This window comes from Podarcis pityusensis (genome assembly GCF_964106645.2).
Source record: "Podarcis pityusensis genome assembly, chromosome: 6".
NCBI lineage: Eukaryota > Metazoa > Chordata > Lepidosauria > Squamata > Lacertidae > Podarcis > Podarcis pityusensis.
In genome coordinates this window covers 89011144-89024461 of record NC_138030.1, presented here as the reverse complement: position 1 = coordinate 89024461, position 13318 = coordinate 89011144, and the positions used below count along the sequence as shown (strand labels likewise).

At 46.8% G+C, this 13318-nt stretch overlaps 1 long non-coding RNA gene across 1 annotated transcript in view; it reads right to left on the bottom strand.

Moving 5' to 3' along the window:
- Positions 1-13084, bottom strand: part of LOC308480653 — a 33325-nt gene extending 20241 nt beyond the window's left edge. Inside the window, exons 1-2 of the long non-coding RNA XR_013988191.1 lie at positions 13004-13084; positions 2438-2597 (exon numbers count right to left, since the gene is read on the bottom strand). This is a non-coding gene — a long non-coding RNA (uncharacterized lncRNA). The remainder of the gene's footprint in view (positions 1-2437; positions 2598-13003) is intronic.
- Positions 13085-13318: the final 234 nt, after the last annotated feature.

Here is a 13318-nt window from a genome sequence, read left to right as displayed (position 1 = left end):
TTGTGCATTTTAAAGCAGGCCTATCCCATAGGCACATTCTGGAACGATATTGTGAGAGGCCACTCCAACGTCTGTTGAAGGGTGCGAGGTTCTAGGGGTCTTGGCACTTAACCAGGCTTTGTGCTTCCTTGCAATGAGGCACAACAGCCAATGATATTGTTTTTTGGTTGGCACGCTTATTTATGGTATGAAAAGGTGAAAGTACATAAAGGATTTATAAATCATGTAATGAGGAAAAATTTGTATAGATTATGGAATAAATAAACAAATCTATTAGAGGCAAAAACACCACTTTGGCTCTCACCATTGTAAATTATAATGGTTAAGAAAAAGAATATGATCAAAGGTCTGGAAACCAAGCCTAATGAGGAACGGTTGAGGGAGTTGGGTATGTTGAATGTTTATGATGTTTTAATGTATTTTAAATCTTTTGTTGGAAGCCGCCCAGCCAGATGGGGGCGTATCAATAAATTATTCTTATTCTTATTCTTATTCTTATTCTTATTCTTATTGTTATTATTATTAACCTGGAAAAGAGGAGACTGAGGTGGAATCTCCACACATGTTAAAAACATTGTGAAAATGCTTTTTTTTAAAAATTTCCTTTGTAAAATGCACGGAATTTGAAATAGCTCACAGTGTCACAATTGTATATTACACTTTACAATACATTCAGAACATTTTATTTGCAGCTGTACAGCTGAGTCCTGAGAGGAGATATGATAGGCATCTTCCAATATCTTAAGGGTTGTCTCATGGAGGATGGAGCAAGCTTGTTTCTCCTGCTCTAGAGGGTAGGATCCAAAGTGATGTCTTCAGGTTAGAAAAGAGATTTCAACTACACATCAGGAAGAATTTTCTGACAGTAAAAACTGTTCAACAGAGGTATGAATTCCCTCAGAAGGTGCTGGACTCTCCCTCCTTGGAGGTTTTAAAGCAGAGGTTGGATAGCCATCTGTCATGGATGCTTTTGTTGGGATCCCTGCATTGCAGGGGGTTGGACTAGATGACTGTACTGGTCCCTTCCAACGCTACAATTCTTGGATTCACAGCATATTTCACACACCGAATGCGAGACGTTTTTGTCTCAGCACTAATTATAGTGAGTATTCTCTGATGCTGGAGATTAAAAGAAAATAAAGCAGCTAGAAAAAGTAATTAGGTCTCCATGGGTAATTCTTTACAGTGAAGGACTATCTCATCATCCTCATTTTAATCCTAGGAAAACCTCTAAAAAGCCTTTAGGGTCATTGTTTGGCTCAGATGTGTAGAACTATAGCAAACAGCATGAGTCCACATGGTCCCCAGGTGAACCACATCTGCACAACAGTGTTCCAGGTCTCTGAAGCCCATATCAAGAAATGACTGGGGGTTTCCAGACCCTCCACTCCTCTGGTTGTTTGTTTTTTAAAAGCACACTGCAGCAAGACCTTAAGGCTTCAGATCCTGGTATAACACAATGGGAATCATAGCTCTCCTGATGTTGTCAGACTTCAACGCCCATCAGCCCCAACCAGCATTACCAATGAAGGGTGATGGGAGGCATAAGCCAATGACATCTGCAGGACCACAGGTCCCCAATCGACATGGCGAATCTCCCATTCCCTTGTGCCAAAGAAGAAGAAAGAAGACCATGTGCCAGAGCTGAAGGACAAAATGTTTGTTTTCTGATCTTTCAAATTATGACCCGGAAGACTGGGAATTTGCGACAGACTCATGCACTCCCTCTCTCCTCACTTCCACACTCAGATTTTACTGCTGACTTTCTCAGTCTGGCAAACTATGCCTTACAATTAACATCCAAACTGGGAAGTCCCTCTTTCCTCAGTCCCACAACAAATGTTCTGTAGAAGGGCCATGTCTTTGCGCCATGGAGAATCAGGGGGCCATGCATATATTAACCTGCTGTATCTTCATGGTGAGGGAATGGGGAGAGTGCCTCCGACATTGATGTGACTGAATCTGAGCATGTGAGGCAATCGGAACCTTCCCAAACTAGACGAGAGACAGTGGGTGCAGTCTTCCTTTAGCTTTTCATCAAGTAATGATATCCACTGCTACTTTATTCAGAAGATAACTTCACATGATTATGAATTTAAAATATCCATATTCCGCTTTTCTCCCCAACAGCAGGCCTCCAAGGTAGCTGGCAATAAGAGGAAATTAATTCATCAAAAGCAAAAGCAAAATGTACAATGTCAGTGGTGACTAATGAAGGCATATGAGGTGGAAAGTGTTATTAAATGTTCTTAGTCCAGACCTTAAATGGGCAACCTTTTTCTGTTGAGGGCCACATTCCCTCAAGAATAATTTAAAGTAATAATTTGCTAGGAGCCACATACTACTCTTTCCCCCTCTCCTTTTGCCATCTCCTTCTATCTTTATCTATTATTCCTGCCATCTCCTTCTCTCTTTCTTTTTGACATCCCTTTCCTACCTCTTTCCACCCATATGAGATCAGGTCCTGCAGAGAGGGACGAAAAGTTACTTTGCTGTTCTCATCAAGTGCCTTTTGCCTCCCATGGATTGTTTCTCCTCAGTGGGAACTGCCACATTCATCTTGCAGTTTCATTTGGTGAAATTTGATGTTGGCAATTCTACCCAGAACAATTAGAAAAAGCAAGTCTTCAGGCAAGTTTTCAAAGCATACCTCTTACAAATCAGGGTGAAATGAAAGGTGTGATTATCACTTACAGAAACAGTAGTTACAGGCTTTAGAATTTGATTCATATGACAAAATAAAAGTCCTATGAGTCACTATTAAATCCAGCATGAAACAGGGAAGAGAAGCACAATGAAATTAAATGAATTTAGAATTGGGAGATTATTATTGGCAACTCTGTATCTCTATTTCTAATACATTCCTAGGTTGCATAAAAATAAGAAAAAGAACACCCTTTCATTCAGAGACAAAATGAATAATAATGGAGAGGTCATTTTTAGGATCTGGGATTAATTTTGAAGCTGAGGGACATGGAATATCCTGGGGTTCCTCTTGGCTCCTGCAGCTGATGGCCAAATTTTCTATGTGCTCTATCACACCACATAAAAGTCACTTCTGGAAATGTAGCAGAAGTTTAACGTTCATTTCTGTGTTAATTTTTTCCCCATTAACTTGGAAAATCATGAAGTACACATGGAGGAGAGAACATGCTTGTTTTCTCCTGCTCTGGAGGGTAGGACTCAAACTAATAATAATAATAATAATAATAATAATAATAATAATAATAATTTATTTGTACCCCGCCCATCTGGCTGGGTTTTCCCAGCCACTCTGGGCGGCTTCCAACAAAGATTAAAAATACATTAAAATGTCAAACATTAAAAACTTCCCTGAACAGGGCTGCCTTCAGATGTCTTCTAAATGTCAGGTAGTTGTTTATCTCTTTGACATCTGATGGGAGGGCATTCCATAGGGCGGGTGCCACTACCGAGAAGGGCGTCTGCCTGCTTCCTTGTAGCTTTGCTTCTCACAATGAGGGAACCGCCAGAAGGCCCTCAGCGTCTGGGCAGAACGATGGGGGTGGAGATACTCCTTCAGGTCTTCAAGTTGCAAGAAAGGAGATTCCGACTAAGCATTCAGAACACTTTCTGACAGTAAGAGCTGTTCAGCAGTGAAACAGACTCCCACGAGAGGTGATGGGCTCTCCTTCCTTGGAAGTTTATAAACAGGTTGGATGTCCACCTGTCATGGATGCTTTACCTGAGATGCCTGGTTTGCAGGGGGTTGGACTAGATGACCCTTGGAGCCCTTCCAACTCAAAGATTTTAGGACTCTATGTCTGAATTCCCAATTCGTTCAAATTTGAGTAGGAGGTTTTAAGCCTCAATATTTAAATGCTTCATCTCTTGATTGTTTGGGTTCTTGGCAGGCTTCAAGAATGAAATAACCTGTCAACTGTCGAGCAACTCCCCAAATCCCACAGACATTTAAATTATGGAAGGAAATGGCTTCCTTTCCCACTGGTTGTTTACCAGTATTTAAAATAATGTGCTGTAGGTGGCAGTGAATGGTGGGGGGGGGGGGCTGAAATCTTGTTTCCACTTAAGGGAAAGTAGAATAAAGTGTACTGAATGATATTTGTTGCCAGGCACATTGGAAGGACACACTAGCAAATATTAAATCTTCCAATCTAGATTTATTTATATCATGCATTCAAAAAAATGGAAAAATTCCACTGATCTTTGATGGAGTTGAAAAAAGAACTTGCACTGGAAATGTCTAGTAGTTTCTATAAGAGGCAAGCAAATCTGATATTAGCAATGTTTGGGGGGGGGGGGAATTCTTCCAAAATAATAGTACTAAGCTACATCAAAGCAGATAATTATAGGAACAATTGATTAACTTTAGGCAATTTATAACATAATGAGGGACAAAAATGAATTTTGTTGAGTAGCTAGTATAAAATATAAACAAAAAATAGGGGTCAACTGTCAAATTGCATGCTAACATTGCATGCTATCTATCATGTTACTATCATGTAACATTGCATGCTATCTATCAAAGTACCAGTGAGAAATCAAGCTTGGCTAGTGTCTGCCCTCACCACACGATTCTATTTCAATTCCACTCATGTTGACTTCTGGTTGGAGTGAATGTACTGCAGGACAAAGGTAGATGCCAGCCCAATGCTCTACCCTAGCAGTATAAACCAGATTTGGGGAACTACAGGCTATGGTGTGGCTAGGTAAAAAGGTAAAGGACCCCTGGACGGTTAAGTCCAATCAAAGGCGACTAGGGGTTTGGGGCACTCATCTCGCTTTCAGGGCGAGGGAGCCAGCGTTTGTCCACAGTTTTCTGGGTCATGTGGCCAGCATGACTAAACCGATTCTGGGGCAACAGGACACCGTGACGGAAACCAGAAAACATGGAAATTCCATTTACCTTCCCGCCACAGTGGTACCTATTTATCTACTTGCACTGGTGTGCTTTTGAACTGCTAGGTTGGCAGGAGCCGGGACAGAGCAACAGGAGCTCACCCCGTCATGGAGATTTGAACCGCTGACCTTCCACTCAGCAAGCCCAAGTGGCTCAGTGGTTTAGACCACAGCGCCACCTATGTCCCACAGGGTGTGGCTAGTGTGTGTTTGTTGTGGTCCTCCAGGACTCTCTATCTGGCCCATGAGATTCTCCATGGGCTCTACACCCCACCAGCATTTAGTATTTCCTGGCTGGAACTTATCCTTGAACTTCACTAATGGCTCCTGCTTGGCTATATGGAGGATGGACAGGGGCCTGTTTGCATATGTGTAAGGGCAGAGATTTTGTGCTGGTTTCAAGTGGTCAGCAGAAGCTGCTGAGAACCCCTCAGACATGTTCCAAGCAGAAATGTCCAAATTAGCCCTATAAATTTCCCTTTGGGCAAAATATGGTGGCGAGAACCTGCATGTAAATAGAGAACTAGTTCCAACTGTTGCAATGAAGGAGTCACTTCTTCTGAGTAGACATATAGAATTGTTCTATATGTATCATGTCTCCTTCATTGCAAAACGTGTTCTCCCTAAATGAGAGCATGTGTTGCGGTTGGGGTAAACAAGCCACCCTGATGTTAATGGGCAGATTTGGTTAACCCAGGCCTTTAAGAGGTTAATTGGGTTACTGGGGAGTTTTGAATGTTGCCAATTTGGAGGTGGGGTCAGAGGCTTTAAATACAGGACACCCAACGCTGGGCGTCCTCTTGGCCTTTTTACACTGGATCAGGAGCAGCCTGCGTCTGGAGACGGTTGTATATTAGGCCTTGCTAATTTACAGATCCTACTTTCTGCTCCCTTAGGCCCCTCTCCTCCTTGCCCTCCGTCCTTTACCCCTGTATTCCTTCTTCCCCCCCCCTGTACCTCTCCTTTCTTCCTCGAATATACCACCTATATTTACCACTCTAATTATTTCCTTGGGGCAGAAAGAGATCGGCTGAGGGTGGGGATCCCCCCCCCAGCCCCGGGAGGCCTCGCCTCACCGGCCCACGGGGCCGGCCCCATCCGGATTGCGGGCCCGGCGGTAGCCTGCCGTAGGGGAGGTTCGCAGCCCCTCCTGTCCAGGCCGCGGGAGCGCCCCGTAATTTTTTGGGCAAATTCGCGGCTCCGCAGCCGCAGAGCGTTGCCAGGCCTTCTCACACGCAGCGGGGGTCGCTTACCTGGAGCTCCCTGTGGCTGTGGGCTCAGCCGTTGGGCCTCGGCGTCGTTTGGGGGCCGTTGCTGCGGTTCCTTTCTTCCCGGCCGTGTTGGCGTCGTTCGCCTTTTGGCGGGGGCGCGTCGGGCGCCTTCCTTTTGATTGGCTCTAGTGAGCCTTTTTTGGGGAGCCTTGTCGCCGCGCACCTCTCGGGCGGCGCGTGGCGGTCTGCGCGGCCCTCCCCAGGTCCTCCGGCGCGGCCTGTGCCTTCCCGTCGGGGTGGCTTGCGGTGCAGTTGCGAGGCCCTCCATTTTTTCCTTGCACGCAGGGGGCTGGGAGAGTGCCTGCCTACGATATTTTACTGTTAGCTGGCCCTCTTGTGGCCGTTTGCTGCCATTGCACCTGGGCTACGTGAGCTCCCCCAGTGGCTAGGTGCAGTATTGCGCCTCCTCCCCCCTCCCCTTTCTTGCTTGGTTGACCCAGCCATTGAGCCCTCTGCTGGCTGGCTTGAGGAGGTGCAGGGTCGCTCGCCATAGGGTTTTAAAAGCAGACAATTTAGATAGAAATAGATAGATAGATAGATAGATAGATAGATAAGTTAGATACGTGCTTGCGTATTTCATTGTTGGTTTTGAATTAAGGTGACATTTTATTTCTCTCAATTAATCGTGACATAGACAAGTTTGTTGATTTATTAATTTATTCTAATTTATTTTAATTTATTGATTTAATTTTATTTAATTTTAATTTATTATTTTAATTTTAATTTCTTTAATTTAAGAAAGGTGCTGATAGGCAGCAGAGCTACTTCGGCATGGATGGTGATTGGCCAGCAGTTGTTTACTTATTCTGAAGCTTGATAGACATTTATTGGTTGTGTTGCTTTGGTGGAGTTTATTGATATTAATTTTATTCCCAACTAGCAGGTATGGCTCCAAAGAAAGCCGCCGCTTGCTCGGGTCCAGCCACCGCCTCAAAACGGCCTATTAGAGGCCCATCCCAGGCGTTCCGCTCACCCACTGCAGGCCAACCGGTGGGGCGGGTTCAATCTTTGGTAGCGAGTATGGCCGGTGACCCAGCAGCCCTATCTCGTTTTGCGGCCGAAATGGACGGTTTTCTTCAACATTGCTCCACCCAGCCGTCTGCATCTGGAAGGCTGCCTCCTTCAGCAATGGCGTCGTCTCCGGTTTCACCGTCATCTAGTGAAGATGGGAGAGAAGGGTCATCATCGGGCGGTTTGATTGTGGACCCCCAGTTAGCCCAGTCCCCTGACTTACCTGCTGTCCGGGGTCGGTCACGCAGGTCTGGCGGTTCCACCAGGAGGGCCTCAGGAAAAAGGGGCCCCTCCACAGCTCCTGCTCGCCGGCGTACGTCTGCTCAGCCTCCCGCTGAGGTGGCATCGGGTTCTGGCCTCTCACATGTTGTCTCTCCGCAGTGTGTGTCAGCTCCATCCCTGCTGAATCCTGATTCCGAGTCTTCTATTGAAGACAGTCTTCCTGTCCCGGCCAGGAAGTCTTCAGGAGGGAAGCGTCGCCACAGGAGAGCATCCCGGAAGCGTGCCAAACGGAGGAAGGACGACACTTCTTCCTCTTATTCAGGTACATCATCTTCTAGTTCTGATGATGAGGGTAATTCCATGGAACTTTACTGGGGTTTTGGTGAATCGGCTTCGGGGCTTCCATGGTGGGCTTGGGAACGAAGGGCCAACACACATCGGGCAAAATATGGGGCCATCCAGGAGTGTAGGGATGGTGTGTTGGTTCCCGACGTTAAAGTCTCAACCAATTCTGCCAGGGATATCATACCAGGCTCACATTTGTCGGCAAAGCTGCGGTCCAGAATTTTGAATGGCCGCTACGTAGACATGTTTAAATTGCTCCCACCTTCGGAGGAGCAGAAGAAGGGAAGTTCTTCTGCTAAAAAACGCTCTGGGGCCTTTACGGCGGACAGGACATTCGAACATTGGCTCGATTGTTTCCAGGTCTTCACTGGCGTGGTTACGGCAGCTTACCCACGGAGATCTCTTCATTTGATAGTTTATCTATCCATTGTTCGCTCTGCATTCACCAAAGCTGGTGAAAAAGCTGCGATCAAATATGATGAGAATTTTAGGCGCCGCGCTGCCAGGATCCCTTCGGCCCGCTGGGATCGCAAGGATCTCGATGTGTGGACCACCTATGTAGCCCCACTCATTGATAAAAAGGTGCCGGAGCAGCAGAAGTCGAGGATTTCTGCTTTTAGACCGGGCCGTCGTCTGTTATGCTGGGATTTTAATAAGGGCTCCTGCCAGCGTCCAGCGTGCAGATTTGCTCACTCGTGTGAGAAATGCAATGGATCGCATCCTGCCTCCTCTTGTTTTGGCGGTAGACGGCCCTTTCGTGGGGGAAGAGGGGGTTCTCAGCAACCCCCCAAGTCAGCCCCCCTTCCTTCCACCTCAGGAACAGGAAAATAGTGTATTGACCTCCTTGGCTCATACCCCTGTACGCTTGTCGACCCTCCAAGTTTGGTTGCAGTCTTACCCCAATAGGGTTGCTGCACGTTATCTAGTTAATGGTTTTTCTGTTGGTTTTCGGATTCCGGTAGCCATGCCTCCCGTGGCACGGAATCCTTCTAATCAAAAATCAGTTTGCGAGCTGCCTGAAATCGCTCGGAAGAAGATTGCAAAGGAGGTGGCTATGCATCGTATGGCTGGTCCTTTCAGTGCTCCTCCATTTCGTAATTTGCATGTATCCCCATTGGGTATCGTGCCAAAGAAAGCCCCAGGCGAGTTTCGTTTAATTCATAATTTATCACATCCTAGGGGCACCTCAGTCAATGATGTTATTCCTCCGGAGCTTTGCTCTGTGAAGTACGCCTCTCTTGATCATGCGATCAAGATGATTCGGAAGTTCGGCCTTGCTGCCTTATTGGCGAAATGCGATATTGAATCGGCATTTCGTTTACTGCCGATTCATCCGGAGGATTTTTGGCTGCTAGGTTTCCAGTTTGAGGGCAAGTATTACTTTGACAAAGCCATGCCTATGGGCTGTTCAATAGCGTGTGCCGCTTTTGAATCTTTCAGCACGTTTTTGGAGTGGGCCCTCAAACAAAAAACTGGACTGGGCGGAGTCACTCATTATTTGGATGATTTTTTATTGGCCTCGGCTCATGATACCGGCAATTGCGCGGTGTTGCTGCATGCCTTCGCTGACCTTACGCAAGAATTGGGCGTTCCGCTCGCAGCGGAAAAGACGGAGGGTCCTTCGACCCAGCTTACTTATTTAGGTATCCTTTTAGATACGGTTTCTCAAACTTCCAGCTTGCCAAGGGATAAGCTGGTTGCTTTGAAGAGAGTTATAGAGGAATTGCTCCCTTTGAAGAAGGTGTCCCTAAGGCAACTCCAGTCGCTATTAGGGCACCTGAATTTTGCTTGCAGGGTGGTGGTGCCCGGGCGCCCCTTTTGTTCACGCCTGGCTCGACTTACCGTGGGGTTGAAGGCCCCGCATCATCGGGTTCACCTCTCTAGTGAGGTGAAGGTGGATCTTTGCATTTGGCTTGAATTCCTGGAGGAATTCAATGGGGTATCCCTGTGGCAAGGCACGTTGAACTTACATAATGATTTTCAAGTGCAATCAGATGCTGCAGGTTCCCTGGGCTTTGGTCTGTATTGGAAAGGCAGATGGTGCGCCATGCGTTGGCCGCCCGCCTGGCAGGGGGAAGCCATTACGCGGGACCTAACTTTTCTTGAGTTTTTTTCCCATTGCAGTGGCAGTGCACTTGTGGGTCGATGAGTTCAGGGACCGTCGTGTTTGCTTCTGGACCGATAACCAGGCGGTGGTGAACGTGCTGGCCAAGCTGTCTTCACGCTCCCCCAGGGTGTCGGCCCTTTTGCGGGCCTTTGTTTTACACTGTTTACGTTATAATATAGTGTTTTCTGCACGTTTCATTCCTGGGGTGTCTAACGAAATTGCTGATGCTCTGTCCCGTTTTCAGATGGAGCGGTTCAGACTTCTGGTTCCAGAGGCTCGGGAACGTCCGGAATATTTCCCGGATCATCTCTGGAACCTTGGCAGCAATTAGTTTTCCAGGGAGTAGCAGCATCTATTTCCCCTTCTACCCTCCGGTCATACACTAAAGCTTGGACTGATTTTTTGGCCTTTACCCATCAGTTAGCCAATGTGGAAGGGAGGGCCCCACCCTCCACTTCTCAGGTGCTAAGATATTTGGCGCACCTGTTTCAGTTGGGTCGTGCAGCCAAAACAATTAGGATTCAAGCAGCTGCAATAGCGTTTTTCTCTAAATCATATTTTGACAAAGATCCTTGCGCGAAGTTTGTCGTGCGTAGGGCCCTTGAAGGTTGGAGTAGGCTTTGTCCTTCCCGACCTGCATCCCGGCGCCCGATCTCATTCGACTTGCTTGGCAGGATGCGCAAAAAGTTGCGGAGTGTCTGCTGGTCCGGGTATGAGGCTCGCCTTTTTTCGGCAGCCTTTTCTATTGCCTTATTTGGAGCCTTACGGGTGGGCGAGCTGGTGTTGGAAGTTCACAGGGACGGTCGTTCTAGGGGCCTATTGCTCCAGGACGTACAGTTATCCCCGGCGGAGCTGAGACTCACGATTAGGAACTCAAAAACGGATCAGAGGGGTAGGGGAGCCCTTATTCGTCTCCCTGCTACGGGGGAGGCTGGCCCCTGCCCCGTAGAAGATGTTAGAAGGTACCTGGCTGTTCGCTCCCCAGGGGATGGTCCGATGCTGAGGCATGAAAATGGGCTACCCCTGTCAAGACACCAGTTCGCAAGGGTGATGCGGAAGGCGATCATGGCTTGTGGCGATTCGGCTTATGGTTTTGCCCCCCATTCCTTTAGGATCGGGGCGGCCATGACTGCAGCGCATTGGGGCCTGTCGGCTGACAGAATAAAAGATTTGGGTCGTTGGAAATCAAACGCGTTCAGGGGTTATGTTCGTTAACATTATGGTATGCTTACATCTTTGTTTTGTTTTGCTTGTTTACCTCAGGTTTAGCGGCTGTCCGCATCTGGATGGTGGGGCACAGCATCGTGCATTGGGCTGGCATCGGAGCCCGGCAGTCCGGATTGGGACCAGGTCTCGGCCTTCCTCCACATGTCCACTTGTCTTGGCTGTCCAGACGGGGAATGCGCTGGTCAGAGTTCCTGCCATTGATTCGGAGGCAGATGTTTTTGGAAGGGCCGCCCGCAGCTATTGTGGTACAGCTGGGTGAGAACGACCTGGTTTCCATGGACTGTTTTTCGTTACGTGCGGCAATTTTGGGCGACCTGGAGGTGCTGCGGGCAATGTTGCCGACAGCAAAGATTTTTTGGTCACAGCTTTTGCAACGACGTGTTTGGAGAGGTAGTCGTTGCCCAGCTGCCACCGAAAGGGCCAGAAAACGTATCAATTCTGCGGTGTCAAAAAAGGTTTTTGAGTTGGGTGGCGATGTGATTTCCCATCCCGAGATCATTTTTCAGGCTGAATCCTTTTTCAGAGATGATGGTGTGCACCTTTCGGCCTTAGGGAATGAGGCTTGGCTGGGTGCGGTGGTGGCTAAGCTGAGGGCTTGGCTGGGTCTGTGAGTGGTTTGGCGGTGAGCTTAGGGCTCCATGGCGGTTAGGCATTGGTTAAAATTGGTTGGTGGAGGGGTAAGTGCCTACCCATCCAATGGTGGTGCGGAAAAGGGAATTCCGTTAAAGGAATCCAGGGGCTTGCCATTCTTTCGTCCTTGTCCCTGGTATCGGACTCGGGCCGTGCAAGCCCCACCGGAACATGAGGGTGAGAAGTGAGAGACTGATGCCCAGCTTCATTTTCTCACCCAATACTTGTTTCCCACGCTGGCTTCCGCTGGAATCCGGAAGTCAGCTCTGTCCCTGGGGCGAGGACAGATAGTCATAACCAATGCCTAAGCAACCACTCACATTTTTTGTATTTTAAATAACGTTGTGGCCAAATTTATGCCAAAAAACCTTAAACAAAAATTTGATGTGTGATGTGTGACTTTTTGGTGGGGGGTGGCATTGTGGGACTCAACACGCAACAGTTGGAACTAGTTCTATACTTACAGTACATGTTGATAAACAGGGATCTTTTTTCTCCTCCACACACCTTCACGTTTTCAATTTTCTTCTTCATTTGTCAGTACGCTCCTGGGGGAGAGGGGCTCTGCACATTTCACAGTTTATGCGTCCTACCTTTCCCCATCTGACAGAAACAATCTATGTCAAAGTCATTAGCTGCCATAACATTTTAACTGTCTCTGTGAGGTGAGGGCCTCAGATCTGGTGGCAATAATTAAAAAGGCAAATACAAGGAGGAAAAACCTGAACTGTAACAGGCGAACTATTATAATGGCAGATTGCTAATTACTTACAGCTCTTTATTGATGACACTTTCAAGAACCATTAGCCACATTCCTTTGTTTCATTAGTTTCATTACAGTTTATCTCCAAGAAACATGTCTGGAGATGTTTTTTAATTGTCTTTCTAAAATCAGATCCATTTCAAAGTGTTTATTGAGTCTCCACACAGGAATGCGGCGATACCCACCCATAAACTAGGTGCAGTCAATGCGAGATGTGAACTTTTTTTGCTTCAAGAAAGAAACAAAAACCACATATGGGATTATTGTTTGGAGGAGAGAGATGGGAAGGAGATCGCTTGGAGTAAGGAATGTGAAAGTATATGGAGGTCAGAAACAACATGGCATAATAGATAAGAATGACAGATGGGGAAAGGGAGGGAAGTTGTTGGAGGTGAGGTTAGGTGTTAGGAGATTAATAGTTCTTTTCACATTAATCCAAGACTCCAGTTTAGTGTGATTCCCCCACCCCATAATTTATCAGATAAGCAATCTGTTGTTAAATTTGGGTAATTGTCAGTGAAACTATGCTGAAAGGGTCTGGAGGCTTACTCTTGTCACAATAAATTGTGGCACTTTTGAACTCCTAATCCAAGGATAGCAAACATATGACCCTGCAGCTGTACTTAGTCATAATCATGTAGTGGACCAAAGTTCCACAATAACTGTTGTCACCATAGGAACCATTCTACTCAGTAGCTCTCTGGAAAATATATTGGAGGGATTTTTAACTCCATAAATGCTGTGCAGAATCTTGTTTTCTGAAACTTTCACTATTCTGGTGTTTACATTAGTACCAGATTCCCAACTTCTAGCTAGAAGAACTTATTTATGAATTTCTTTGGGGGGGGGGAGAGACAAATCATA